The 21330-nt window shown below is 40.5% G+C and overlaps 1 protein-coding gene across 13 annotated transcripts in view; it reads left to right on the top strand.

Annotated features, from left to right (window-relative positions):
- BBX (BBX high mobility group box domain containing) overlaps positions 1-21330 on the top strand; it is a 299144-nt gene that overhangs the window by 82784 nt on the left and 195030 nt on the right. For 2 of the 13 annotated variants that reach the window (XM_079766285.1, XM_079766286.1), the window contains exon 1: positions 1559-1677. The exons of the other annotated variants lie outside the window; for them this stretch is intronic. The gene's annotated coding sequence lies outside the window, so the exon portion shown is untranslated. Of the gene's footprint in view, positions 1-1558; positions 1678-21330 lie in introns of those variants that run through there. 13 annotated transcript variants of the gene reach the window in all.

The following is a 21330-nucleotide window of genomic DNA, read 5'->3' as shown; positions in this document are numbered from 1 at the left end:
TGAGAGAGATTTGTGATGGGTGAATTGTGTGCCTGGATTTTATAAAGTGGGAGAAGGGGACTTGGAAAAGGAAAAGTGGGAAAGTTAAACCTGTTCTGTAGGGGCATGTTCAAGTAGATTAGTTTCAGGGAAGGGTATTTAGAAAAGTTGATTCTGGAAACTGATCTACCGTCTGCTTACCTGTGTCCTCTTCAGATCCTTTGGGAAGTCCCAGGGACTTCTAGGAATTTGAAGACTGTTGGGCTAGTAACCACTATATTACTGGCTCTTAATTTAAACATTTTTTTTCTATCCCTGATGTGTGTGTGTGTGTGTGTGTGTGTGTGTGTGTGTCCCCTTTAAACTTAGAACACTAGTAAATAGTTGTCTAGGGTAATGTCATAGGTCTTAATTGCTTCCCAACAATTAATATAATGTGTCCTTTCCATCTTCACTATCCTAATTCTCTCTAAATTCTCCAGATGAGGATTAACACTTGAACAGCCTGTGTAACTTTCCCCCCTCTACATCTTTTGGTAGTCCTACTCACATTTATCAGTACTTTGGGAAAGCATACCTTAAATAGCTCAATATAAGGACTTACTGCTGTTTTTAGTAAACAACAAACAATTGGCCACAGTTAGATTATTATTTTTTTGGCCTGTGCTTATTTCTTTTGAGTATCAGTTCATGAATTGAAAACAGCACAAGAGATCTCAGATATAATTTATATTAACTCTTTCCTTTTGCAGAAAGCGAAACTAGAGAGATTAAGTCAGTCGTCCAAGGTCACAGAGTTGGTATTAGAGTAGTAGAACTGGGGTCTCCTAACTCTTATTATTACACCCTTTGCTACATCACACCTTCTGTTTGTTGCCTTTTGCTAAATTGCATTCATTACCTCAATCCTATTTAATATTAGTTTTTCTGGGGCTTGACCGAGCTTTTGTTGACTCAGCATTATTTTTGACGGAGAGACATTTGCTTTTTCATTGAAGACTTTTCTCAAAACAAAAATACTCCTCATCCCCTGGCAAGTACTTTCTGTGGCACAGTAGGACACGGAAAGCTTGCCTGGGGCCCTGCAAGGCAGGCTTTGGGGGAGGGGGGATGTTAACAGGTCAGGGTAGAGGTGGATTGGCAGAGCTGGGGCTGGTGGGAGGTGGGAAGCTTACATCATTTCCCTGCAACTGGGCTCTGGCGAGGCTGTAAGGCCTTACTTTCCCCTGTGTAATAGTTTCCCAGATTGACAGAGATTCGTAAGAGAGAGAAAAGGTACGGCCGGACAGATGCTCACCCCGTTCATAAATCTGTGCTATAAGATGAAACTGTCAATAAGTAACTAGAAGCATCCAGGACTCTGTGCTTCGCTTCCCCCCCCCAGCTCAGTTTCTTTCTGCTCCGCCCCATCCCTGCTCTCTCTGCTGCTCAGATCAGCTTCCTGCTTCTCTTGAAAGCGGTTCTCCTATAAAGCTGGTCTGCTTTCACTGAAAGCATTATATTCATAAGTCTGAGTCAGGTTTTGTGAAGTATTGTTGGTTTGGTTTTCTTTGGGGGATGCAGGGGGAGGGAAGAATTTTAAAAAAAGGAAGGGGCAGGCTGATGAAAAAGCAAAATCATCATGAATTTTGTTGTCACATCTTGCCGGTGTTACAACCAGCTCTGTAGACTGCTGCACTGAAAACATTTCTGTGAGAGGTATGTGCTTGGAAATGGAAAGGTGACTGTTGGCTGTGGAGCAGACTGTCCGCCCTGCAGCTGCTCAGATGGCTGTAAGGTCGGAATTCTCTCTAGTGTTTTGATATCGCAAGGGCAGTCGTTAATTTTAAACGTGGTACAGTTAACCAGCTCTTGGTGAAATGTTAAATGTGTGCTTAGTGCCCACATCAGGACTCCTGAAATGCTCGTTCAGGCTGAATATGTCTAGTCAAATCCACGGTGTTATTCCAGGCTCTCTTGATGGTGCTTGTCTGTAAACAAGATGATGATCTTTAATACCTCTCTCATTATTTATGAACCACGTGACGAAGATTAATGAGCGAGACTTCCAGTAGCCTAGAAGAAGCTTCAGATTCTTTAGGAGCGTTTGCCTCGACAGATGGCGAAAGTAAAAGGAAATAGTTGATGATTTACCTTAACATAAAGTGAAAGTTTTAAAGTTTAGAGGGTGTGTTTTGGCTAAGTGGAAAAATCAGGAGGGGCCACTAAAATTTAAAATCATAATCCCACCCACTAGAGTGGACGCCTGACCTATGTTATGGCCAGAAGACTTTTGAACACATATGGATGTATCTTTTCAAAGGAAATTAGGGAATATGCATAAACGTTTCTATTCAGTGGGATTAATAATAAGAATATAACCAACACCAAAGGAAATGTGGAGAACTGTATAGTGGTTACGAAGTACTCAGGCTATCCTGTTATAAAAAATTTTAGAGAAAAATATAACATAATTTGTCATGTACCTTGAATAAGATAGTGTGGCAAAGACCGTTTGAACTACAAAGTAGTTTCTGCTTGATTATAAGAATTATTTTATTATGTAAGAAACTTGAGAATTCTTGAATGCTAGCATGTTTTAAATTTATTTTACAAAACTTTGGAGTTAAGTTGTTTAAGTTATCAACATATAAACGTGCCTGTACTGTTGCCCTTTTCCACAAAGATGGTAGTGCTTAAATCTTTGAAAGCTCTTATTCATGAATAGAATAAACTAGAGATTATAAGTCAGCCTAAAATTTTCCCTTTATGAGACTGTGCCATTTAAACTTCATTTCTTCTCAGAATTGTGCACGGAGAGTTAATCTTTATGATCATAGAGGTTATTGTTAATAAGTTGAAAATGGAAAAGGTTCTAGAACAAAAGGTCTGGGAAGTAAACCTTATCCAGGCTTCTGAGAAGGAATCCCTTCTCCACCACACAGACAGGTGGCCATCCTGATCCTATTAACTTGGTCATTCTCAAGTGCACATTAGAAACCCCTGGAGAACTTTTAGTACCTACCATTGCCCAGGCCCTGCCCCAGAGATTCTAATTTAATAGGTCGGGGGTGGGGCCTGAGCAATGAAAGACTTAAAGCTGCTCCCAGTTGTTCATAATGTGCAGCCAGGTTGGCAATAGTTGCATTTCCTGAATGAACATCCTCAGTAGTGAAGCAGCCCATGCTGTTTTGGGTGCTGTTATGGATCAACACCAGGTCTGCTTTGGTATGTGCCCTCTTAGGTCTGAACTTTGTCACTTGAAGCTCAAGAGATATTTAATATCTCTCCCCCAAGACTTAGCTTTTCTAGACTGAATAGTCCTAGTTCCTTCAGTCTTCAGGACTTGCTTTCTAGATTCTTTCCCATTCTGGTCTCTTCCTGTCATGGAATTGCTCTTTTTTGACAGTATCACACTGTTGTTGTTTTTTGTTTGTTTTTAAACCCTCACCCTAGGATATGTTTTTTATTTATTTTTAGAGAGAGAAGAAGTGGGAGGGAGAGAATCATTGACTGGTTGCCTCCCTTATACACCCTGACCAGAGATGGACCCTGCAACCTGTGAATGTGCCCTGATGGGGAGTCGAACCCAAGACTTTTTGGTGTACGGGATGGCATTTCAACCAACTGAGCCACCTTGGCCAGAGCTGTATCACTCTTAAATAGGATGCCCTGGCAACTAGATATGTAGTGCCTAGCACAGGATGCAGAGAATACATTAAGCTGTAACTCTCTTGTTCTGGACACTATACTTCTGTCAAAGATTACATTTGCTTTTTGGCAGCCATGTCACACTGTTAACTCATGGTGAGTTTGATCTCAGCTCAAGCTCTTAGTTCTTTTTCACATGAACTGTGCATAAGTCAGGACTCTCCTACTCCATGCCTGTAAATTTTTTTAAACTATAGTTTCAGATTTACATTTATGCTTATGAAATATGAATCAGTTATCCCACACAAGAAGAGGGATGTATTCAAACTGAATGTCAAAAGGTTATAATGTGCATATAGCAGCAATTTTAATGAGTGATCTAGACCTTTCGTTTTCCAGTGTTCCTTCTAATTCATCACTCAGTGCTTGCTGTTCAAAGAACCCATTTGACTAGATAGCCTGTGTTAATGTTTGTATTTGATATGTAGGGGAGGAAAAATAATTTTCCTTCTACCTTTCTAAGTTCCTCTGGCTGGTCTAATAGTAAAATTGATAAAAGACAGATTACCAGGATAAAATAACCAAGTTTATTACATATATACATATGGGGGCTCCAGAAGAATATGGCATCCAAGGACAAATTGGTCAGTTGAGGCTTATAGCCATTTTGGACTAAGGAGAGGAAGGTAAGTGGTCCAGGACTTTAAAGAATTGGACACAGAGGGGATGCTAACAGACTTACAATAAGGTGATAGATAGCTCCCTTCCTTTAAGCAGATTTTTCTATCCAAACTTCTTTAGGCAGGTACGTAAAATACTATTTTTGAGTCTTTTGTTTCTTGAAAATAATCAGCTTAAAATGATCAGTATCCCCAAAAGGCAGATTTTGGGGTAGCACACTCTGCTCTCCCTCAAATACTTTGTCAAATGCTTTTCCAAAATCAAAATACATTATATCCACGGTATTCTCCTGAACTATTTTTATTTTAAAAGGCAATGTATTGAACTTGTCATGACATTCTTATTTAGTGAGGTAAGTAGAAGGAAATATTTTGCAGATGAGCAGGTGACATGCCTAGGATCTTACTACTGTCAAAGCTCGGACCCACCACAAGCTCCACTGGTCCCCCCTCCAGTGCTCCGAGGATCAGACCATAAGTGCTGATGCCATTTGTCATTTAGGATAAGACTTTGAAGAAAACTGAAAGGAAATAAAGCCTCCGTGGATGCTTCACTGTCTCTTTGGGGACATTTAATACTTAATCCCTTAAAATAAACCAAATCAAATTTTGATTTGTTTTTCATTTAGTGTTCTGCCCAGAACAATAAAAGAGGAGTAAATGACTAGCTAGCATTACTAAGTTAACTGCAGAGAATAGTTTTCTTAGGAGTTTGGGCATCCTAATTCCGCTTGGAAAGTTACTCATGCCCTATCGCCCTCCACACAACTGATGGTAATACTGCCTTGCTTATAATGAATTATACCATGCAAAAGTTTTATATATTAAGGGAGAGGTATATATGTCTGTTTTCCAATTTTGCAGATGAAGAAACTGAGGCCCAGGCAGGAAAGGCTTGCTGTATCCTTAGTGCTTGGCAATGCATTTAGTACATAAACATGCTTAGTAAATAACTGGATATTGCACAGCTTTCTTCAGTATTGTTTTCTTCTCCACATAGGAACTGGATTTTATCTTTCTTTCCCCTAGCTTTGCTTTTGGGCACTCATTTCCTTAACAGTGTTGAAATGGAACAGCTTTTTCAAGAATACCTATTACTTTAGAAAAGCTCCAGTGATATAGTAAAAGCTCAGATAACTAGGTTTATTTTTCCAGCTTTTAAAGGGGAGGAAAATAAGTCCCTTTCCTCCCCTTTAAAAATTGATTTAAAACCATTTAGTTTTTAAGAAAGAAAAAAGAAGAGCATCCAAAGAATGAATAGCCTAGGGCTGGTCTGTATTCATCTAGCCCCATGTCCACATCTTCATTAGGTTCCAATGAAAACTGATGTTCACAACAAGGCTGGCCCTAATGTATGATAAGACCTGCAGTCACCAGTGATTTAATTATATTCACTATGCTGTACTTACTAAAGTATCAAAGTATACCTTAATACATTTGGAAAGGTTTTCAGTAGCAGTGGTTGAAACAACAAGGCTTTATAAGTAAATTTAGTCAATCAGACTAGGTTCCTTTTCTGGCCAATATAGTTTTGATTGCATGTCCACTTCTACAGTTTGGAAACACCTGCCTTTATTAGCCAGAGGCTTGCAGAGAGTATCAGCTGTGAAACTGCACTTTTAGAGCATCTCTTGCTTCTTTTGTAGTCCCAAGTGTCTATTTTCTGTTTTGTAAGGATATTTAAATTACTTTGATTAATAGTGGTTGTATTTTTACATGGTGGTTCCTCTTATCTCATGTCCTGAAATCCATTCTTGTAACCCCTTCATTATTTTTATGCTTCAAAATGATGCTTTTAACCAGATGTTTTTAACAGAAAATGAGAATTAAATGTTCAAAGAACCATGAGCCATGTATACATTAGCCATATAAAAGAATACAGTTTAAAAAATGTGATATGACACATAGATTAAGATGTGATTACTAGTGGATTTAGTTAATTCTTGAGTAGTACTCAGTACAATGTATCCGTATTTAATTTGAAATCAAAGATGAGATGTCAGAAAAAAACATATGTATTGGGAAATACAGATTTATTGCAAATACTTCTATTTTTTAAAAAATATAATTTTATTGATTTTTTACAGAGGGTAAGGGAGAGGGATAGAGAGCTAGAAACATCGATGAGAGAGAAACATTGACCAGCTGCCTCCTGCACACCCCCCACCGGGGATGTGCCCGCAACCAATGTACATGCCCTTGACCGGAATCGAACCTGGGACCCCTCAGTCCACAGGCGGACGCTCTATCCACTGAGCCAAACCGGTTTCGGCTGCAAATACTTCTTGTTGTAGAATATTAAAATGTAAAGGCCTCAAAACCTAACCTCTCTAAATTACTATTTAGAGAGTACTTACAGACTTCTAAAACTTCAACCAAATCACTTTATACATGGCATATCCCAGCAGTTGTTTTTCTATGTGCTTTTCTTTTTGTGATTGTTTTTATTATTATTAAGAAACTGGGTGGAGCTCATCCAACTTTAGAAAGAATGCTGGATAACTGAACTTTGGTATTTATTTTTAAAACATGTGTTTTTTACACAGTGAAGTTAACCTCCAGAAAAGTTTGAATATATATGAAGTTGTCCTTAAAGCATATAAAATGATAAAGAATTGCAAGAAAATAATGTACTGGTTGCTATAAGTATTCATAGTTAATAACAAACAGTCTGTCTCAGTCTGTTAGGCTGCTATAACAAAATGCCACAGACTGGATGGCTTATAAACAACAAACATCTACTTCTCATAGTTATGGAGGCTGGAATTCTGAGGTGAGGGTGCCAGCATGGTCAGGTGAGGGTTCTCTTCTGGGTCACAGATTTCTTGTATCCTCATATGAGCAAAGGATTAAGGGAGCTCTCTTTTATAAAAACACTAATCCTATGCTGTATACCTGAATCTAATACAAAATAATATTGAATATAAACTGTAATTGAAAAAATATTTTTATTTTAAAAAAGGACTTTTAAGTGGTGGCCTTAAAAAAAATAAAAATACTAATCCCACTCATGAGGGCTTTACCTTCATGACCTAAGTGCCTCTCAAGGGCTCCACCTAATACCATCACATTGTACATTAATATTTCAACACATGAATTTTGTGTGAAAACAAACATTCAGGCCATAATATTCTGCCTTTGAGACCCCCAAATTCATGTCCTCCTTGTATGCAAAATACATTCATTCCATCCCAGCTACTCAAAAGTCTTGACTAGTTCTAGCATCAACTCAAAAGTCTAAAGTCTCATCTAAATGTTACCTACATTAGACATGGTGAGACTAATGGTATGGTTCATCCTGAGACAAATTCCTCTTCAACTCGAACCTGTGAAAACAAACAACTTATATACTCCCAAATATATTGATGGGATGGGCATATAATTAAACACATTTACAAAGGGAAAAATAGGAAAGAAAGGGGTATGATAGACCCCAAGCAAGTAAAAGCTCAATAGGGCAAATTACATCAAATCTTAAGGTTAGAGAATAATCTTTAACTCAATGGTCTGCTCACCAAGCCCACTGGAGCAAGTCCTACCTCCTGGACACACTCAGGGCAACCCGGCCCCTATCACTTTTCTGGGTGTAGCCCATACAGCAACTGTTCCAAGCTGGAATGGTATTCCTGTGGTTCTTTTGGTTTGGGGTTACCTGGCAGCTTTAGCCTTTTTCCTTCAGCTCTATTGGGTGTTGCCCTGGTGGTGTCTCTGTGGTGGCCTCTTCTTCGCCACGTCCTCAGCTTTCCTTCTGCCCCTATAGGCAGCTTGATCCTTTGAAATCTAAATAGAAGTAGCCACTCCCCCATTGGCTCCCATTGTTTTGGGTGGGAGGTCTTCTGGTCTCTTGAAACCCAGGGAATGTCCTGGCCCCTTTTGAAAGTGAGGAGGAAACCCTGATGATCTCTAAATTGCCTTTGGAGTCCGTTTTCCCTTGTCTTGAGGAATATCACACATTCCCAGTAGAATATCTCTATGGTTCCATCCTGTATGTTCTAAGAAGTCTGACAACCAACCTTCATTCATTCTTGTCTCCTTCCCCTTCAGTTCAGATTGGCTGCTTTTCTGCTGGGGTGGCTGAATAAATTCTGGTTCACACCCATACTAATCTCTTTATCCAAAGGTCTCTTGGTCACACCCTTAGTGTTCTCTTCTAAGACACTGTTATAATATTAATAAGTTGAGAATTTTCTAATTTTTTAACTTTCTGCTTTCCTTTTGATTAAAAATTCCATCTTTAAGTCATTCTTGCTTGCATTTTCCTATAAGCATTCAAGAGGAGCCAATCTGTACTTTCAACACTTTGCTTAGAAAAAGGTTAGCCAAACATCCAATTTCATCACTCAGACTTTCCTTACTCACACATTCTGTCTTCCACAAAATACTAGGACATGAACAGTTCTTTGCTACTTTACAACATGGATGGCCTTTCCTTCAGTTTCCAGTAACATATTCCTTATTTCCAAGAGCTCATCAGAATGGCCTCTACTTTTCATATTTCCATAAACATTCTGTTCATGACCACTTAGGTTTTCTCTAGGAAGACAGGTTTTTTTCTACCTCTGTTCTCTTCTGAGCCTTCACCAGAATTGCTTTTAATTGTCTGTTCACAGTAATATGGGATTTTTCTGCAGTGCACTCCAAAACTCTTCCATCCTCTACCCATTAACCAGTGCCAAAGCTGCTTCTCATTTTTAGGTATTCGTTATAGCAGCACCACACTTTCAGTACCAGTTTTCTGCCTTAGTTAGTGCAGGGTGCTGTGACAAAATATAGACTGAGTGGCTTATAAGCAACAAACCTTTATTTCTGCAGCTCTGGAGGGTGGAAATCTGAGATCACAGTCATAGTTTGATTATGAATGACAAAGCCTTTTACTAGAATTACTACTCTTCTTCTCTGTATATAGAAAGCTCCTGAGAAAATGGATATCAGGGGTTGTAGCAAGTAGACCTAAGTTAACATAAATAAAGCGCCAAGCAAATATGTGTGATTTTTACATCGAGATATAATATATTGACTTAAGATATTATCTTTGCATAAATCTTAGAATTATTTGATTATTTTTATTAAAACATTTTAATTAGATTTATTTGAAGTTGTGTAGGTTTTCTTATTCCTATTTAAGGGACTTATCCTAGTTTGGGGGCTCAGGAAAACTCATCTTGGAGAAAGGGATGGCTAAGAAAAGATCTTACGAGTAGATTTATAAGGGCTGGGAGTGATAGGAGGAAGTGCAAAAGATGTGAGGTGAAAAAGAGCAGGATACCTAAGAGAAACTAGAAGAATCTATTATTATTGGAGTTCAGAGAAGAACAAAAAGGGTGATATGATGTGGAATTTTGTGTGCTTTGATGAGATTATGCCAAACCTAGTGGGTAACACTGAAAAGTATTAATCGAGGGAGTGTGTTGTTTGGATTTGCATTTTGTAAAGATCGGTCTGATTGCTACAGGAGGGATACTTTGGAGGAAGGCATAAATGGGGGGTGCAGAAATCATTCAAGAGATTGTTCTAGTGGTAGTTTAGGCCAGGTGGTGGTGGTGGTGGGAATTTAGGAACTTTAATTAATGGTGGTTTATAATTGACTAGATGTATAGGAGTAAGACAGGGGGAAACCGCACACTAGGTTTAGCATCTGGTGCATTGATGATATAGTGACAACCACCAAAACAGGGAAAGCCACGAGAGAAGCAGAACTGGAGGCTGTCGGGAGAAGACGATGTGTTTCAATGGACACATGTTGAGCTTGAAGGACCTATAAGATACCTAGATTATATTTTCATTTATGAGTAAAATATATCTGGACTTCAGAAGAGAGGAACTGGCTGAAATATAAACTTGGCAATCGTTGGCATATGGTAATTGAAGCTTCCAGAATGAATGATACCAGCTACGGAGGAGTGTACAGTGAAAGTAAAAGCGGACTTGGTAACCTTAACCCAAGGCGCCCTGCACAGGAGACACTTTCCACCCAAGAATTGAGAACACAAAGAAGCACACAGTACTCACCTGTATTTTGTTTATTTGTTTTATTTGTTTGTTTTTTATTTTAATTCTCACCTCAGGAAATTTTTTCCATTGATTTTTTAAGGAGAGTCTAAGGGAGGGGGAGGGAAAGAGGGAAGAAGGTAGAAACAGAGACAGAGAGAGAGACAGAGACACAAAAAGAGAGAGAAGTATCAATGTGAGAGAGAGACATCAATTTGTTGCCTCCCGTACATGGCCCCATCAGGGCCAGGATCAAACCTACAACCCATGTATGTGCCCTTGACCAGGAATTGAACCCGTGACCTTTTGGTGCTTGGGCAGACACTCTAACCACCGAGCAGCACCAGCCAGGGCATGTTGCCCTTTACATAGCCACAGCCACTTCCCTCTTGTCCCCACCCCCTTGCAACCACTAATCTGTCCTCCATTTTTATAATTTTGTCATTTCAAGAGTGTTATGTGTGTTTTTTTTTTCACTCAGCATAATTATCTAGAGATTCATGTAACTTATTGTATCAATAATTTTTTATTCTGAATAGTATTCTATGGTGTAAAGATATAACTGTGTATGTAACCACATGTTGAAATTCATCTCAGTTGTTTCCAGTTTGGGGCTATTATGAATTAAAGCTGCTATGAACATTCATGTACCTATTTTCTTGTGAATTAGTTTTCATTTCCACTGGAGAAATGCCCAGGAGTGCAATTATAGCACCATAATGATAATTGCATGTTCAATAGTTACTTTTGCATTTTGAAAGTTTTTATACATATATTCTAGATACTAGTCCTTTGTCAGATATGTATTTGACATATACTTTCTTCCAGTCTGTAGCTTATCTTTTAATCTTCTTTATAAGGTTTTTGGCCAAGCAAAAGTTTTAAATTTTGATGGATTTCACTTTATCATTCTTTTAATGGTTGGACTTTTGGTGTCAAATCCAAGTCTAAGCATTTTTAACCTAGCCCTAAATTCTAAAGTTTCTTGTACATCCCCCCGCCCCCCAAAAGTTGTATAGTTTTGTGTTTTACACCTCAGTCTATTATTCATTGTGAGTTAATTTTTATATATGATGTGAATCTTAGGTCAATTTTTATATATGATGTGAAGTCTTATTTTGCATATGGATGTCCTGTTGCTTCAGCACCATTAGTTTTTTAAATATATATTTTTATTGATTTCAGAGAGGAAGGGAGAGGGAGAGAGATAGAAACATCAATGAGGAGAGAGAATCATTGATCAGCTGCCTCTTGCATGACCCCTACTGGGGAACAAGCCCACAACCCAGGCATGTGCTCTTGACCAGAATCGAATCTGGGACCCTTCAGTCTGCAGGCCAACACTCTAGCCACTGAGCAAAACTGTCTAGGGCAGCACCATTAGTTTTAAATGGCAATTCTTCACCCATTGACCTGCTTTTGTGCCTTGGTCAAAAATTAGATGGCTATATTTATATGTATCTGTTTCTAGGTTCTCTGTTCTCTGTTTCATTGATCTCTGTGTCTGCTCCTCCACCAATATAATATATCCTTACTCACTACACTAATAAAAGAGAAACAGGCAAATTGACAATCCCTCCGCTACACCCACCAGCCAGTCAGGAGCGAGTATGCAAATTAACCCAACAAAAATGGCGGTGGCCACAGAGCTGGAGTGAGCAGGAGGCTTGGGTTGCCCCCAGTGATGGAGGAAGCCAAGCTTCCCACACACTCTGGCCGCCACTGAAGGAGTGGCTGGGGGCCTGGTTCACCGGGGGGCATGGCCACCCTAAAAACAGCTCTCAGCTGAAACCGGTTTGGCTCAGTGGATGGAGCATCGGTCTGCGGACTGGGGGGTCCCAGGTTCGATTCCGGTCAAGGGCATGTGCATTGGTTGCGGGCGCATCCCGGTTTGGGGTGTGCAGGAGGCAGCTGGTCGATGTTTCTCTCTCATCGATGTTTCTAGCTCTCTGTCCCTCTCCTTTCCTCTCTGTAAAAAGTCAATAAAATATATTTAAAAAAACAAAAACAAAAACAAAAAGACAGCCCTCAGCCCCTTACCCAGGCTGGCCACACCCCCATGGGGTGAGGGTCCCCGCTGAGGGGCATGGCCAGCCTGCAAACAGCCATCAGCCCCTCACCCAGGCTGGCCTAGCACCCCAGCAGGAACCCACACCTTGAAGGGGGTGTGGCCAGCTTGAAAACAGCCCTCAGCCCCTCACCCAGGCTGGCCATGACCCCCCAGCGGGGACCCTCACCCCATGGGGGCATGGCCAGCCTGCAAACCACCACAGGCCCCTCGCCCAGGCTGTCCCACGCCCCAAGGGAACCCCCACCCTGATCCAGGACACCCTTCAGGGCAAACCAGCCGGCCCCCACCGGTGCACTAGGCCTCTACCTATACTAATAAAAAGGTAATATGCTGATTAGACTGGGAGACCTTCCAGGAGACCTTCTGGACATTCTTCTGAACAAAGCCATGGTGGTGGGGCTGAGGTAGAGGCGGTTAGAGGCCAAGAGGGGAGGGCAGTTGTGGGTGATCAGGCCAGGATGGGATAGCAGTTGTGGGTGATCAGGCTGGTGGGAGGGGTCGTTGGTGGTGATCTGGCCATCAGTGGGGGTCAGTTGTGGGTGAGCAGGCCAGTGGGGAGGAAAGGTGGGGGTGAGCAGGCCAGCAGGGGGGGCAGTTGGGGGCGAGCAGGCCAGTGGGGAGGGAAGGTGGGGGTGAGCAGGCCAGTGGCGGGGGGGGCAGTTGGGGGCGAGCAGGCCAGCAGGGGGGGCAGTTGGGGGCGAGCACACTGGCACGGGGGGCAGTTGGGGTGATCAGGCTGGCGGGGGGCAAGCAGGCCAGCGGCGGGGGGCAGTTAGGGGCGAGCAGGCTGGCAGACAGAGTGGTTAGGGGCAATCAGGCATGCAGGCAGGTGAGCAGTTAGGAGCCAGCAGTCCCGGATTGTGAGAGGGATGTCCAACTGCCGGTTTAGGCCCGATCCCTGTAAATCGGCAGTAGGACATCCTTTGACGGGTCCTAGATTGGAGAGGGTGCAGGCCAGGCTAAGAGACACCCCCCCCCCCCTCGTTCACAAATTTCGTGTACTGGGCCACTAGTCTATACTAATAATAGGGTAATATGCTAATTAGGCTGGGAGACCTTCCAGACGTCCTTCTGGACAAAGCCATGGTGGCGGTGCCAAGGCAGAGGCAGTTAGGGGCGATCAGGCCAGGAGGGGAGGGCAGTTGGGGGTGATCAGGCTGGCGGGGGGGCCAGTTGGGGGCGAGCAGGCCAGCAGGGGAGTGGTTAGGGGGTGATCAGGCTGGCAGGCAGGTGAGCGGTTAGGAGCCAGAGGTCCCAGATTGTGAGAGGAATGTCTGAACGCCGGTTTAGGCCTGATTCCACAGGGATCGGGCCTAAACTGGCACTCGGACATACCCTGAGGGGTCCCAGATTGGAGAGGGTGCAGGCCAGGCTGAGGGACACCCACTCCCTCCCCTGTGCACGAATTTTGTGCACCAGGCCACTAGTAGCTATATAGTAAGCCTTGAAATCATCTAGATTGATTTCTCACCCTTCATTCTTCTTTTCCAAAACTATTTGAGCCATTCTAGTTTCTTTACCTTTCCATATGAAATCTAGGATAATCTTGTCTCTATCTTCTGTGTCTATAAAAATCTTGCTAGGATTTTTAAAAAAGTTGTATTAAATCTGCATATCAATTTGGAAAAAATTGACAACTTTTTTATATTTAGTCTTCTAGTTCTTGAACACTGTATAGTATGTCTTTTCCTTTATTTAGAACTTACAATTTTTTTTCATCAGCATTTTGTAGTTTTCAGCATACATGTGTTGGACTCGTTTTATTAGATTTACAATTAACTGTTTGATTTTTTAAACTATTGTAAATGATATTGTATTTTTTATCCTCACCCAAGGATATGTTTTTGTTGATTTTTAGAGAGGGGAGGAGAGAGAGGAAAACATCTACATGAGATCGATTGCCTCCTGTACACACCCTGACTGGTGATCAAACACAACCAACTGAGCCACCTGGCAAGGCAATGATACTGTCTTTTTAATTTTGGTGTCTACATGTTTATTTGTAGTATATAAAAATATTTTAATTTTAGTGTCCATATGTTTGTTGCTCATATATAAAAATATAGTTGATTTCCACTGATTCTCTGTATTGGGTGTGGGGAGGGGGGACTTTTTACCACCTGATTAGATAAGAACCCCAGCTCCCTACTTGTCCTCTGATACTACTTCATTGAGGGGGTTGTGGGTCATCTTCACAGACTGGTGAGGGTGGTAGTCTAGGTTCTACACTTGGCCTTAGCAGGTGTAGGGTCGTGTATTTCTGTCATTTGTGGCTCATGTAGAGCAATTATTGTCTAAAAGTTTTCTGTCTTGCTATGCTGCCCCTTTCCTGATCTTTTGGCTAGAGAGAGCTGGCTTTTGTTGGGACTTAGTTGTTTGTGCCCTGTTGGCATATCTGGATTGCTGGCTTCTTCAGTTCCAAGTCTACGATCTGTGGGGCAAAAAGTAAACCTAAGCCCTGTGGCTCAGTTGGTTGCAGCGTTGTCCCGTGCACCAAAAAAGTTGTGGGTTTGATTCCTGGTCAGGGTACATATCTAGGTTTCAGGTTCAATTCCTGGTCAGGCGTACAAGAGGCAACCGATCGATGTTTCTCTCTCACATTGGTGTTTCTCTCTTTCTTTCTCTTTCTCTCTCTAAAAATCAATTAAAAATTTAATCCTACAGGTGAGGATTGAAAAAAAAAAATTCAAAACGGAAACCCAGGGAGCTCACCACTGTATTGTTCTTCCTTACATCCTAAAGACCTTAGTTAGTCAATTTTATTTGTAATGTTCACAGTCTTATGATTGTTTTATATATAATATTCAGTGTTTTTTTATTATTTTTATTATTAAGGTATTACATATGTGTCCTTTTCCCCCTCCCCATTGTCCCCCAACCCTCCCCGCTCATCCCCTCATCCCCCTGGTGTCTGTGTTCATTGGTTATGCTTATATGCATGCATACAAATCCTTTGGTTGATCTGTCCCCCTACTGTCACCCTCCCCTACTTTCCCTCTATCCAGAGACAGAGAAGCATCAATCAGACTGTCAAATATTCAGTGTTTTTAGTTGCACTTAGTGAGACCATTAGGCACAGTATGTCTGTACCATCTTTCTGGAAGTGGAATTCCCTTATGTGTTTTCTAATGTGGTAGAGAACATAAAAATACAGCATAGATGGTATTATGAAGAGCATAGCTTGGAATTGCCAGGTGTGGTTCTTCCCAAAATAGAGATTCTTATTTTAGGAAATTTAGATATCTTTTGGCTTGAAGACCTGATTTGCGGCTTGGTGATTGACAGTGACACGGTGTTCTTTGATTTTCTTTCCATGTACTGTTTTGGTCTTGGTTTTGTATATACAGTAGAACTGGAAGCATATTGGGTAGGGTTACACGTTTGTAAGTAATTTAAAGTTCTTATGCTGTTTTTTTCATTCTTCTGGCCTTTAGTGCAAAGGGTCAAATGCCCTTTAAATCAGCAAATTGATACAAATCATCTCTTAGAAATTTTTTTCATAAATCCTACACAATTTATTTTTGTCTTTTAAAACTCGGGCTTTAGAATTTTTTTAATTTTTAGGTTAACTGGCAATAAAATTGGCTTTTTGCGTATAGTTCTATGAACTTTAAAACATGAATAGGTTTTGTGTACAGTTAAAATTTAGAAAGCTCCTTCACTCCCCAAAATTTCATTATGCTGTCTATTTGTAGTCATACTCAACTCCAAACTCTTGGCAACCACTATTCTGTTCTTTATTACAATAGTTTTATCTTTTGGAGCATATAGTATAAATGGAATCGTATGGTTTGTAATCTTTTGAGACTCACTTTTTTCACTTCCCAAAATGCCCGAGATTCATCCAAATGGTTGCTTGCATCAATAGCGCATTCATTTTTTCTGCTGAGTAGTCTATATGTATGTATATGTATATGTATATGAATATGTATATGTATATCTATATATCATGTCTGTGTTTATAACATATCATATATGTTATAATATTACTAGAGGCCCAGTGCACAAAATTCGTGCACTGGGGGGGGGGGTGTCCCTCAGCCCAGCCTGCACCTTCTCCAATCTGGGACCCCTCAGGGTATGTCTGAGTGCCGGACTGTGGGATCGGGCCTAAACTGGCAGTTGGACATCCCTCTCATAATCTGGGACTGCTGGCTCCTAACCGCTCGCCTGCCTGTCTGCCTGATTGCCACTAACCGCTTCTGCCTGCCAGCCTGATCACCCCCTAACCACTCCCCTGCCGGCCTGATTAACAACTAACTGCTCCCCTGCCGGCCCGATTGCCCCCAACTGCCTTCCCCTACCAGCCTGATCTTGCCCCCAACTGCCCTCCCCTGCTGGCCTGATGGTTGCCAACTGCCCTCCCCTGCCAGCCCGATCGCCTCCAACTACTCTTCCCTGCTGGCCTGATCTCGCCCCCAATGGCCCTCCTCTGCTGGCCAATTTGGTTCTGATTGGTCGGTTTCTATAACAGGCAGTGTCAAAAGCTCCGCCTCCTAGGCAGCCATTGGCTCCTCACAGTTGACCCAGATTTGGTTCTGATTGGTCGATTTCTATGCCAGTCAGCGTCTCTGGGCCTATCAACGGGGGCCTGATCAGAAAGGTGGGGCTGATCAGCAGCCCCTGTGGAGGCCTGGAGAGAAATGGAGGCGTGGCTGCTGGCCAGGCCCGGAGAGAAAGAGAGAGGCAAGTGCTGATCAACAGCTGCCACAGAATCTACGGATCAGACCCTACTTCTCTCTTCAGGCCTCTCTCTGGGTCTGATTTGCAGCCTCCTCAGCAGTCAGTGCTGGGTCGCCACGGCAACCCAGCGCTGACTTCTGGTTGGTCGAGCCTCCGGTTGTTGTGGATGTGATGGACCCAGGATTTTTATATATTAGGATTACATAGAGCAGATATTGCAGTTGTTTATTTCTTTAGCCGTTGGGTTCTTTTCAATTTATGGCAATTATATATAAAGCCACTATATACAGATTTTTTTTGTGAGCATATTTTGATTTCTCCCATGTTAATACCTATGAGTGGGATTCCATGGTTATATCGTTAAGTGCATGTTAATGTAAGAAATGTCTGAACCATTTTCCAGAACAGCTTATACCACCTTCAAGTCCTTTCTACCATTCTTGTCTAGAGTGTTTGCATTACTTGTTGGAACATTTTTATAAAACTTCTCTAAAATCTTTGTCAGATAATACTAACAACTGCTTTATTTAGAGTTGATATCTGTTTTTTGTTTTTTTTTCTGTGCAAGTTGAGATTGTCTTCTATTTTTTATATGCTGATTAATTTTGGATTTTATCCTGGACATTTTGATTATTTGATTCAATTAAATTCAGGATTCAGGTTTCAACCAACCCTCTGTGATTTGTGTTTCCTATATCAGTTCAGTTTTCAAAGACTTTTCAGTTGTTTGGCATTTTCCCACATCTTTGCCACCCAGTGGCCAAACTGGGAATTGAGCAGTGCTTTATCTAGTAATTCTCAGTGTCTATATCTGATGTTTAGGATCGATCTATGCGTCTGTAGCTTGGTGTGAGACCACGAGTTCATAAAAACTCCTCTGCCATCTCCCACTTTCATTTTGGTTCCCTGGTTGGGAAGCTGGGGCGTTAGTTATGCTGTGCTGTGTAGTTCCCATGTCTGTGAATATACAGTGGGAAGATAAAGAGAGAATAAAAGCAAAGCAACAGGGTGTTGCCCCACCCTCTTGGAACCAATGTTCCTGCAATCAGAAATGAAGGTTCCCTTGCTTAGAATTTTTGCTTCTGTGGGCTTCTATTTTTGCCTCCTCCCTCTGCTACCACAGAAATGCTTGAGGCCCAGCACATGAAAGAGTGGAGAAAGTGGTACTTCAAAATTTGTTGTTATTCTTCTATTTTCCTGTTTCTGAAATAGCTGCAGCACGCATTCTGCCCAGGTTTTATAGATGCATTTAGTGGGACAGATAAGATGGAGTATATTTATTCTCTCTTACCCATATGGGAGCCCATTGGGCTTGCTCTAGTGTTGAAGTAATTAATGGGAAGAACAGAGGTTAGATCCCTGGTTTTGTGAGTCTGAAGGTCATGTAATTTGGAAGCCCTCTTAAAGGAAAAGAATACAAGTTATGAATACAAAATTAGGTACAATGTCTTGGATGAGGCTGTGAAAGTAAAAGACCGTAAAGGCTAAGTTTCATTGGCTTTGTTAAAAACCTGCCTATGGAAACAAGGTAAAATACAAATAAATATTGATATGGGTAGAGCACTGTGCAGGGTGTTTTTTAACCATGTTTTTATTTAATATTCATAAAAAATACAACCCCATTTTACAGTGAGAAAAACAGTTTGAGGATTGTTAAATTATGTACATATAAGGGGCGTTATAGCTCAAATATTCTAATTCCAAAGCACATGGACTTTCTACTATGCATAGTATTTTATGAAATAAATAAATTAGAGATTAGGGGAGCCAGTATAGGCTCCTGGCTAAGAGCACAGGCTCAGAAACCAGACTGCTGGGGTTCAAAATTGGCTCTGTTATTGATTATATGTGACCTTGAGAAAGTTCCTTAACCTTTCCTTACCTCTATATGTCCGTAAAATGGAGATAATACAACCTATTATTCCCATTTGTTGTGAAGATCAAATGGTTAGTCTAAAGCATTTAGAATAGCTTCTGGAATATAGTAAGTGCTTTTTATTCACCATGCACATCTGTGCATTTAGCTAAATTAAATCAAAGTTTTTATTTGGTGTGTTAGCAGCCTTCTTGGGCTACAAAGACAGGTTACAAGAAAAGAGGATTTTCATTTACTCATAAGTTATATTACAGATTTAGAATACAAGTTGAGACATGGCCATTGGTAAAATAGACTACATATTATATAATCAATAATGCTTTCATTTTCTGTCAAGAATTAAAGGAAATTTCTTTTTTAAGTTTAGGGATGTTAATCTGTTTAACAAGCAAAGCTGAGCAAAAATTCTCTATATGGTTGATTGGATTATCTTTGGACTATTATAGGCTGAAGGTTTTTAGGAAATGGCCAAAAATACAGAGGTAAAGTACTTCAACAACAAAAATACCTTTCTAGAGCTATTTTGTCTTAAATATTCACAGGCTCTTCTGTAAGATGGAGACAGTAATAGTATCAACATATATTATCTTTTGAATTATAATAAATTGACATGAAACTTAAAAAATAAACATTTATTATCTCACAGTTTCTGAGGGTCAGGAATTTGGGAGTGGCTTAGTAGGGTGACTCTGGCTGCAGTCAGGATGTTGGCTTGGGCTGCATTCATGTGAAGCCATGACTGGGACTGAAGGATAACTTCAAGTTCACTCACATGCCTAGCAAGATTGTGCGTGGCTGGCAGGTGGGCTCATGGGGTCCTCGGCACATGGACCTTTCCATAGGACCAATTGAGTGTTTTCATGATATTGCAGCTGGCATGTTTTCATGATATTACAGCTGGCATACATCAGAGCAAGCAGTCCAAGAGAGATCAAGGTAAAACTCACTGTATTTTATGACGTAGCTTCAGAATTCTCTGTTATTTCTGCATTATCCCATTGATTACACAGGCCATCCATAATCTGTGTGGGAGGGGACTACCAGGAGGTGGAAATCATTGAGGGGGCTGTCTTGGAGACTGGCTACCACCTTACCTTATTGCTCTACTAGTTAAAAGAGATTATTCCAGTGAAGCTTCTGGACGCTATAGGTGCCCCGTGCAATACCTGTTTGATGATTGTATTTTTAATTAATGGTTCTGGTCAGTAGAAATCAGTTTATAGTTTCCCAAATGGAGAGGAAGGTTTATATATCTCTAGAAAAGAGATTTAAGTATCAAGTGATAGTAGCAATTAGAGTTTGAGGCAAGAATATTTATAAATTCTATAAGCAATAATTTTGACCCACAATGAACTCATTTAATATTATTACCACCTAGCACATGATCATTGGGGAAGAATAGTGTGTTTCTAGTCTGGTACATTTTTTTTTGTGTGTGTATTATTGAATATCATTTAGCCTCCTCTCCTTTCTCTAAGGTTAAACAGCTTCAAATATTTTCTTCCTAAGTAGACTATATTTTACTGTTGGTAATGATACTTTGATATTATTTTGAAGAGGACACTTACTAGATTATTTAAAATGATACATAACAAGAATACAATAATTACTTTGATTTATTGTGAGAAAATAAAGGGCTCTCATTTAATGTTTTTCTTTAAATGTTAATATGTAAATATTTTGCCACTAGAGGGCTCCATATTTTAAAAAATTAAAGTTATAAATGGTCACTAACAATTTTGACAGTAAAGAAAGATATAAAGGGCTCCATGTTTTTTAATAAAGCTATTGAATTAAATAGTTTCTTAGTATAAATGAAAATTGTGTGCATGTGCAAATAAAGTGTTTTTAACAGGTATTTGCTTTCTCCTTTTTCTTATATTTGAATGAAAATAAAGCATATTAATCAATTTCTTCATAAAATACCTCCCAGCTGAGATGTCAAAATATAAAATTAGTCACTGGAAGCCCCCCAGTGAAAAAGGAGGTTAGAGAAATTATTTTTTTTCTTATCTCTGTCCTATATGTACTATTTTTATTTTTTTAAAATATATTTTTATTGATTTCAGAGAGGAAGAAAGAGGGAGAGAGAGATAGAAACATCAATGATGAGAGAGAATCATTGATCGGCTGCCTCCTGCACGCCCCCTACTGGGGATTGATCCTGCAACCCAGGCATGTGCCCTTGGCTGGAATTGAACCCCGGGGCCCTTCAGTCCGTAGGCTGATGCTCTATCCACTGAGCCAAACCAGCTAGGGCTGTACTATTTTTTATGTGAGAAAACTTCTTGTTTTAGGGTTTATTGTGTTATTTCCATTTAGTTTTAGTTTAACAAAAAATCGGTAGTTATTGTAGTGAATACTATGATATAATTAATAAAATTCACAGAACATTAGGGTCCATTTTGAAACTGAACCAACAC

Source organism: Cnephaeus nilssonii (assembly GCF_951640355.1).
Source record: "Cnephaeus nilssonii genome assembly, chromosome: 3".
Taxonomy (NCBI): domain Eukaryota; kingdom Metazoa; phylum Chordata; class Mammalia; order Chiroptera; family Vespertilionidae; genus Cnephaeus; species Cnephaeus nilssonii.
This window is presented reverse-complemented; position numbering and strand designations above follow the sequence as displayed.